The sequence below is a fragment of the Camellia sinensis genome, chromosome 4 (assembly GCF_055761805.1).
Source record: "Camellia sinensis isolate YWXY chromosome 4, ASM5576180v1, whole genome shotgun sequence".
In the NCBI taxonomy this organism is placed as follows: Eukaryota; Viridiplantae; Streptophyta; class Magnoliopsida; order Ericales; family Theaceae; genus Camellia; species Camellia sinensis.
In genome coordinates, this window is record NC_138964.1 from 45915997 (window position 1) to 45923539 (window position 7543).

Consider the following 7543-nt stretch of genomic DNA (forward strand, 5'->3'; position numbering starts at 1 on the left):
CAAGAAAGTGCATCTCCGACATTCAACCGGTCTCCGTTTTGACTTCGGGCCGTGTCTCCAGTGCGTAGCACTTAAATTCATGCAAGGTGTATCCTTTTTGTATCCTTTTGAAATTCAAAAGTTGCCCTATGTGTGTTGCACAAGCTCATCACACTACTTCGGTGCATTACATCGCGCTGTCACGCGCCACACATTTGCATTGTTATGCACGTGTTACATGCGTTGCAACACGCACCCCTTTGCATTGTCGTGCACATTTCTCATGCATCATTGCATTTCCATTCCATGCATTGTCATGCATTTCGGAATACTTGCGTTGTCGCGCATTTAAGCCCATTTACACTCCGTGTGGCATGCACGTCACACTTGGCATCGCACTGTTTTGTGCATCACATTTTCTTCGCGCTATTCTGCGCATCGCACTATTTTGTGCATTGCATTTGTTCGCGCTATCTTGCGCACCTCAATTGCACTTGTTAGTGCATTGCATTTGTTCGCGCTATCTTGCGCACCTCAATTGCACTTGTTAGTGCATTGCATTTGTTCGCGCTATCTTGCGCACCTTACTTGCACTTGTTAGTGCATTGTATTTTGTTTGCGCTGTTCTGCGCATCGCACTGTTTTGTGCATTGTATTGTTCGCGCTGCTCTGCGCATCACACTGTTTTGTGCATTGTATTGTTCGCGCTGTTCTGCGCATCGCACTGTTTTGTGCATCACATTTTCTTCGCGCTATTTTGCGCATCGCACTATTTTGTGCATTGCATTTGTTCGCGCTATCTTGCGCACCTCAATTGCACTTGTTAGTGCATTGCATTTGTTCGCGCTATCTTGCGCACCTTACTTGCACTTGTTAGTGCATTGTATTTTGTTCGCGCTGTTCTGCGCATCGCACTGTTTTGTGCATTGAATTGCTCGCGCTGTTTTGCGCATCGCACTGTTTTGTGCATTTCAAACCATCGCACTATTTTGTGCATTGCATTTGTTCGCGCTATCTTGCGCACCTCAATTGCACTTGTTAGTGCATTGCAATTGTTCGCGCTGTTCTGCGCATCGCACTGTTTTGTGCATTGTATTGTTCGCGCTGTTCTGCGCATCGCACTGTTTTGTGCATTGAATTGTTCGCGCTGTTCTGCGCATCGCACTGTTTTGTGCATTGAATTGTTCGCGCTGTTCTGCGCATCGCACTGTTTTGTGCATTGTATTTTGTTCGCGCTGTTCTGCGCATCGCACTGTTTTGTGCATTGTATTGTTCGCGCTGTTCTGCGCATTGCACTGTTTTGTGCATTTCAATTTCGCGCTGTTTTGCGCATCTCATTGCATTTTGCATGCATTCCATCGCCCTGTCCTGTGCACTCGCGTTGCCTAACGCATTGCGCTATTTTGCGCATCATGCCGTCGTGCAATACCCCCGTGGTCTGGCGAGACCTTAAACACGCACGGTCTGGCGAGACCTTAAACACGCACGGTCTAGGAGACCTTAAATCCTTTGGAGGTGCGAAACCTTCAGCGCATTGTCACGCGTCTTGTAAATACCACCGTGGTCTGGCGAGACCTTAAACACGCATGGTCTGGCGTGACCTTAAACACGTACGGTCTAGGAGACCTTAAATCCTTGGAAGGTGCAAGACCTTTATTGCATTGGTGTGCACACTATTGCTTTGTACATATCTTAAGCCGCGTGTTGTCGCGCATTTCATGCAACATGCATCACTTGCATCATTTGCATTTCAAAAAAAAACAAACAAAAAACATGCATTGTCATGCATACATTTTGCATTCCGGTCTAGGAGACCTTAAATCCTCTGAAGGTGCAATTCCTTTGGTGTTCGTCGTGCCCGAACGACTTTTCGGTGGTCCGGTAAAGCCACCAGTCTGTGCTTGCGATGAGTTCCTAGAAGATCAACTAGGACGGTGGAAACTAGAGTTCGAACGGCTTATGCCTAGAACGCAAAGGTTCGGGAGTTCCGAGACTAAAGTCTGGTTTAAATACCCAGAGGTTTACCCTCGGCTTGAAATCTGTATGGAAGCCCCATAGGTTGAGGCGGCATGTCTACGCCTCAATTCTGGATACTGAACCAACCTAGTATATCACCCTGTTGGTAAGATAGGGAAAGTTGCAATCATAGTCATTGCATTTGCATTGTAGTTTGCATGCATTCATTGCATCGCCTTCCGCCTATGGCTTGCGCCTTTCCAGGTTGAGCTTGGTCTGGTATGTGCCCTTACATTTCATGTTAAAACACAGTTCTGTATGTGTATCGCGCCGATTCCACGTTGATATGTTGGTTGAGGGTTGCGGCACCTTTTCTGTGTTACACATGGCTCGTACGTGTGCATGCCTTTCCTAGGCAAGATTTGGTTTGGCTTGCGTGCCATATCCATTGTATCCATATCCATTCCATTGCATATTTGTAGATATTGCATTGTAGATTGCATGCATTCATTGCATCACCTTCCATCTATGGCTTGCGCCTTTCCATGTTGAGCTTGGTCTGGTATGTGCCCTTACTTTTCATGTTAGAACACAGTTCTGTATGTGTATCGCGCCGATTCCACGTTGATATGTTGGTTGAGGGTTGCGGCACCTTTTCTGTGTTACACATGGCTTGTATGTATGCATGCCTTTCCTAGGCAAGGTTTGGTTTGGCCTGCGTGCCATATTCATGCATTACATTGTAGTGTAATTTTTTTGCATCCGGCATTAGGATCGTAGTCCTTTCTCCAGCGGGTTGTTTCCCCACTTATGTCAATTCCACCCAATACTTGTTCTTGCGTCTGTCTACAATACTCATAGTTCAGTTGACCGTTCTATGGTAGACAGACTTGTTACCTCCATCAATCTATTTGACATAGATGTGGTTTCGAACCGCTCGTGATTGGATCACGATTCAATTGCTTTGCATGTAGCTTGCATTGTTTCAAATACATTGCATCTTCATTTGCATTGCTTATACATTGTTTTGTATATATTGCATATCGTCTTGCATCCATTTTGCATTGTCATGCATGTCGCTAACCATATTGTACCTGTTAAGTTTGTTTTCTTTTCAGGCACGATATTGTATGTACGGTTCATTTGAAGCTGGTGCAACCAGACGAGCCGCACAGGTATTGTATCTCCCGAGTGAGACGTATTGAGAATTCCATAATTCTCTTACATCCTTTCTGCATTGCAGTGTAGTTTGGTATGCTAGCTTAAAACTGTTGCATGTTTGCTTCGTTACAGCTTTCTTTGCATGATCATAAGTTATGCTCGGCTCCGTGCATTGTCTTGCATTTTGCCCCTGCCTCCGGGCGCATATCTTATTTGTATTGCATGTTTGTCTAAGTCTTCGGCCTTGTCAAAAATGGGTCGTCTCTGGGCTTTGACATTCACTCCCGTCATTGTTATGAATTTCGAGTTCTGTCAAAGAGGGGCAACTGTAGACACCCCATTTTTGACCGTCCTCAAGACTTGGACGTCACCGTTTGAACACTCGGTGATTATCCATGTTTGTGTTCGTTTGGAGTTCCCGGAGGTCTCGGCTCGCGCGCCCCGCCTCAGGATCCCCGAACTCGACCGTTTAGTGTCTGGTTTTGCACCAAACACTTGCATCTTGCCTTTGAGAGGCAGGGTGGGGCTTGTAGACCATCCCCACCCATCACCGGCAGTGGCTAGAGGCCACCGGCTGGTTTTTGCTGCCACCGGCAAAATAGTTTGCCGGCCGGCACTCTTTGTTGCCGGTCAGCACTTTTTTGTGCCGGTCGGCACTTTGTTTGGCCAAGATGGCATTTTTTGCCGGCCGATTGCTGTTCATCTGCTTTTGCAGATATTTTTGGACAGCTGTATAACTTTTGCTCCCCTCCATACACGTGTATGGAGGGATCTCCCTCTTGCAAAGCTTGTTGAATAAGCTTTACAAGAGGCTTATAGAGAGGGCTCTCTCTAAGGCTTGGAGGGAGAGGCTGAGACATTTTTGAGAGAAAAAAGACAGAGAAGAGCTCTGGTTTTCTAGGGTTAGGGTTAGACATACACAATCTATCTCTCTTTCCCTCCCATTTTGCACACTAGGTGTTTTGTGCCTTACTATTGCACACAAACACCTAGTGTTTCACCTTCCTCTTAAGATTAGAGTTCTAAGGGGTTGTTCTTGAGTTTCTTGACTGATTTGGAGCCAAAGGAGGCCATTGGAGCATCCTTGTTGAAGAGGACTACAAGGGTAAGAAACTTACACCTTTGTTCCCCATTCTTGCATCAATTTTATACCTATCTTAGAGCTGTTTTTGTGATTATTGTATAACATAAAAAAGTTCTATTTTTAAGCCCTCTTTATTGTTTATTAAGAGTGTTTTGTTGTTTGAGGGGTGTTGACCACCCTTAGGCCTCAAAAGGCCTCATTTTGAGCCATTTTGTGCTAGCTCCGGGATTTTGGTTTTGAGGTCTCTTCACCACTGAAATCTTGAGGGATTTCAGTGGTGAAGATGATGCTTTGAAGTCCCAAGAAGGAGAGGGCCACCCCCTCTCCTTGTTGTCCTTGAAAAGGGCACATTTTGGCCTTCCTAAGGAAGCCTATGCTTGAGTGTGTATTGAGCATGTTTTGTTTGTTTTTCATGCTTATATATCCATGATATAACATGATTTCAAGTTGGTTTTGGAACCTTATGCATGTTTAGCATAGTTGCCTTGTAATGCCATGTTTGTGCCTTAACATGATCTAGGTTGTTAGCCTTTGTTGGAGCATGTTTTAGGTTTGCATTTGTGAAGATTATATGCTTATTTTGCCATGTTTTAGATCTGTCCATAGTTGTTTGGGTCGATTTTAGCATGCATTATATGGCTCCTTTGCATTTAGGCTTGTTGGCCTTGAGTATGTGCATGTGTAGCATGCAATCTTTGCATTGTTTTGGTGATTTGGGATCATTCTACATGTCATTTCAGTCCCATTTCCATGCTTGTTTGATTGCCTCGCATGCCTCTTTAATGCTTTGAAAGCATGTTTTGCAATGTTCCATGTTTTGGTGCCTTTGCATGCCTTTGAATTTGGGCCACTTAGATGCCATCTAAGGAGTCCTTTGGCCTTGTTTTAACATGCTAAAAATCTATTTTTAGTTGTTTAATGCATGCCATGTTTGGTCATGATAAGTGTAGTTCAATGCCTTATCAACTTGCCTTGAACACTTGGACTTTTTGTTGCATGCTTGACTTGATTTATAATTTGATTTGGCATCATTTTATAACATGATTTTAAGGCTCATGTTGCATGCTAATTTGTCCATGTTTCCTTCTTTCAAGTGTGCTTGAATGTTGTTTGATTCATGCTTAAGTGTTGGTCCTTATGAGCATGTGTGTGTGCATGCCATTTAGCTCTCACTCTTTAGCACTTTTGGCTACTGTTTTAGGCCTATTTTAGAGTCGCCTAATTCATGTTTAAGTCCATCTTTGCACTCATTTGTATTGCCATATGCATGCTTGTATGCTTGCATAAGTGCATTGCCATGTCATGTTGCATTCCTAGCTTGTATGCCTAGGTTGCATTGCATTTTGCATGCATGCCTTGTTCCTTGAATTGGTGATAGGAATTGGGCCTAATTTGTTTGATTGGTTTGCATGCATTTGAAACCAAAGTTGCATACTTGGTTCCTTGGGCCATCATGCATGGAAATGCGTGATTGGTGGTCCGAGAACCGAGGCACATGTCCCTTTGAGTCATCACAATGATAAGAGACATGGTTGACGCATACATGCCTTGAAATATGCTACCATGCCTTGTTTTGCCCTTTGTTGCTGTGAGTTGCAGGTTCTGCAGGAATACTCTGCCGACCGGCAGTGTAATGTGCCGACCGGCACAATTTTCTCTGCCGACAGACCCTATTTTGTGCCGATGGCCATACTACACTGCCGGTGGAAGTTTCATCTAGCCGGTGGTGATCCCCTCTGTCCAAGGATGCAGTCCTGAGGTTTTGACAACCTCCAGAGGAGGAAAGGGAGGAAAACAGAGGCAGCTTGCGCATGGTGGCGCGTCTCCCGAGACGCTTTCCTGCTTTAATTAATTTAATTTAATTTGTTAATTAAATTAGTTAATTTGTAATATTAATTAGCTTGCGTAGTTAGTTAATTTGTAATATTTATTTGGTCCCTCCGAGCGAGGGCAAATCTGTAATAAGCGTGTGTGGGTGGTGTGAATGTCTTCCAATCCCCACTTCTTTCCTCCTTTTTATTTACCTGCTTATGATGGTAGATTAGGGCACATTTATTTTAGCATACCTTATGCTATGCATGCGTGCATTCATGCATTTGTTGACATGCATTAGGCTCGGAACATCATGCTAACTGCATCAGTACTTCAATTCCAAATTGAATATGTGATAATTGTGCATTTTCACATGACATGTCTAGGATTAGCCGAGCCTATCTTAGCGACATTTTGTATGCGATGCATTAGGCACTTCACATGGACTTGGATCATGCATGTTTGCTAACAATTTCTTTGTTTTGGCACGGAGTACTAGGTAAGTATTTCCGCTTTAGCATATCGCATGAGTGTGAATGTTACCATAACAGCATGCTTAACATGTGGCTAGATGCTTATGTGTTAAACTGTTTTGAATGCCTGTGGGTGAAGGTTGGATTGTTTGAGTTGGAAAGACTCGTTGAAATCCGCATTTTAGCCTACTTGCGAGTAGCAAATTCCAAAGCATTTTCAAAATGAACGGATATGCAATGTTTCTTTCCAAATTAGGCAATCTAGTCTATACTTGTTTGCTGCGCGCATAACATAGTAATTCTAGGCTAATAAATGGAATAAGAACACGTAAAGTTTTCAAAAACGGATATCACGGTTAGTAGAGGCCGGTCTTCGGACCGGGCGAAAGGGGGTGCTCATAGCTGACCTTCCCCGATCGTACCCAAGCTCCCGAGCCGAGACAACTCCGGTGATGACGGACATGTGGCCTTCGGCACCGAGTCAGGGTTTCCTAAATTCTCCCATAAAAAATATTTAGGTGGCGACTCTGTATCTGGCAAAGCAGTCCATGTTTGGCACTACTTTTTCAAAAATCTGTTTTCTCAAACGATTTGCCAGATTTGGACTCTTTGGTTCAGATTAAGAACCGTGACACAAATCGAGTCCGAACTGTAGCGCGAGGTCCCACGCGGGCGCTGTTACAGTACCAGGTGCCTGCTGAAATAGAGTTGTTGTTGCCGATGTCGAAGGAGAGGCCATCCGACGCCAGGCCAAGGGAGTTTGCCCTTTATGAGGAAGCATTGAAGGGACGACTGAGGCTGCCCCCGCCGCAAGTGGTGGTAGATGTCCTGAATCGTTTGGAGGTAGCGCCGGGCCAACTAATGCCCAATGCGTGGAAGATCTTATTGGCCTGTGCAAGTGCGTGGCCGAAGGCGAACGAAGGGGCGGCCATGACAGTAGACGAATTCTTCGCACGTTACAAGGCCTCAGGGCAGCAAGAGACTTGGGTCACTCTGCAAGCAGAGGCAGGGAAAGGGCTGGTGGCGGTGCTGCCGTCGTCGATCAAGGGGTGGAGACCACGGTGGTTCTATGTATCTG